We start from the raw sequence: 2,443 nt of genomic DNA, 5'->3' as shown, positions 1-2,443 counted from the left end.
ACCTGCGCAAGTTTGGGCACCGATGTGTCCACAATGTGCAGGCACGGAGGAAACCGCTGAGCATGCATTCGTATGTCCTCGTTTCACACAGGTAAAGCCCTATTTAGAGTTCCAAGCGAAGTGAAAATCTCATACAAAATGTTCATTTTTTCACGCCCGTGAAAAATGTAAACTGCAAAAATTTCACTTCGCTTGGAACTGTAAACAAATTCGATTCAGCGAAATCGAAGGTTGTGGATCTCATCTTTTTCACTTGGGTTTACTTTTTTCACGCATGCAAACGCTAGTGAAAAAAGCAGCAGCAAGCGAAAACTTGATTTGAAGTGCGTTTATATTCTGTCAGAAATGTTAACAGTTTATATTCTGTCAGAAATGTTAACAGTGAGTAGGCCGGATACTACTACTGCGCGACGACGAGAGCACCTGGAGAGCAGTCATCGCGGCTGCCTCACAGATCGTTTTAGAGTTACGGTTACGACGAAGTTTAACAAATGCAACACTCTCTTATAAATACAACTTTTTTTTGCATGGGCAAAAAATATGAAATTTTGTGTAATACTAGTTTAGAGTGTAATATTTATAAGCATGCTTCGTAGTATGTGGAAAAAGCGGAGAAAAAGTTCATCGCGCACTTCCCTTTCAGTATGTGCCTGCGTGTAGCAATGCTTTCACCACACTGCTTCTTTCTGCACTCCAAAGTGTCTCAACCACTTACAGAGAGACAAACACACTTCTAGCTCACCCCACATCTGAGAGAAACACGAGAGGTGAATCACTCTAAAGAGATTACGTAGAAGTACACCACAGTGTACCCTGGCAAGTAGTCCGGAAAGTGGAAAAAAACCTACCGTGCAAAAGTGTAGTCCTCATGTAGCTACACCGCGAAAGCTAATTCGACATGAGTAAACTCGACCGGCACGAGCAACGCAGTCTATTTGTCTCTCCCAATCTCTTCTCTTCATTTGCCCTGCTCAAGAAACAAACTGTAAATATACGTGTGAGAAAGTACAGCATAATTCATTGTCTCGCAAGAGAGAGATTTCAGATTTCACCGCGGTGCTTTCTGACTGTGTATTCGCCAGATACACATGGTCTGTCTTTCTTTTTTAGCATGTGCGTTGATTTGCTCTTTAGTGTGAGAGCAGTTGTTTTCGCAGTGCAAGATATTCTCCTACACTATAGAGGTTTTCTGAGAAGAAAAGACAAGCCTGTTTACAAGTACAAAATTTCGTCACAATTTGAATAAAGGTTATCGTGAATATTATGTAACGATTTGATCACAAAGTAGGCGTGGGGTGAGGTAAGGTTTTTTGTTCTCAGGGAAGTTGGAGACGAAGTATCACTTTGCAACACTTTGCTCACTTTGTGAGTTGCCGTCAAGAAGCACAAATATTGATAGCGAAGTATGCAGCATTGCTATATTCACAATACAAATGCATCTAAATGATATATTCAAGGAAGCGAATTTTTTTTTCATGGGCTGTTTATAAACAAACTTCTTTGCAATCAAATCTATTTCCAAAATGGCCGATGCTGCATTTGACATACCGTTACACCATGTCTCTATACATCATGATCGAGAAGGCTCTCAATCAAGAAGTGCTTCGACCAAAAATATGGATGCGGATGCCTAGGCCAGTACCACAGGTGGGTCGCGAAACAGTTGGGAACTAGTAGTGAGAGGAAGAAAGGCGACCCCATGAAGGAAAAGAGGGTGAGGGATTACCTCATACGCAATCCAAGCATTTCGATTCGGTACGTGGCAACGAAGAAAGTTTTACCGCAGGTGGTTGAAATGCATTCTATTGGACGACGAGGCGTACACTGAAGCAGATGGTAAGCTCTTTCCGGAGGGGTGTTCCACAAAAAAAAACTCTATTTTGTCGTATCCAACGTACAGATAGGGCATCGCAGTATTCAGTTATTGTTTTTTTTTTACAAATTTTTCCACAACTTTGCTGAAGAAAGCAATCAGGTATAGTTAAAGTAAGACAAAATATATTATTTTTACCTAACTGTTAGGTAAATTTATCGAAAAACCGAAAACGCCAAAAGTAAGGTCTTGTTCTATGAAACATTTTTGTTGAAGACATTGAGTACATAAAATCAATTTTCACAATCAAATCTAAAGTGATCACGATTTTTCGAATTTATACCACTGTTTTTTTTTTTTTTTTTTGTAAGATTTGGACCACTGCGACCATTATTTTGATCTTTTGTGGTAGACCTCTTCTTTAGTCTAGGTACTCGTGGCAGACATATCACTATTGATGGAAGTGATCGTCGTTGTCTTATCGCACCCTTTCTCCCAATTAGGCACTGTATTTCGTATGAAATGTATTACCTCATTAGGATTCGCAGACCAGACCTCAAAAGGCTCCAAAGTTCCTTTTCCAAAGGCTCTTATTCTGCGCTGTATTAGTGCACTGCAGTGGCAGAGCAA

This window comes from Wyeomyia smithii, chromosome 2 (assembly GCF_029784165.1).
Source record: "Wyeomyia smithii strain HCP4-BCI-WySm-NY-G18 chromosome 2, ASM2978416v1, whole genome shotgun sequence".
Lineage (NCBI taxonomy): Eukaryota > Metazoa > Arthropoda > Insecta > Diptera > Culicidae > Wyeomyia > Wyeomyia smithii.
Note: the sequence above shows the minus strand (reverse complement) of the source record.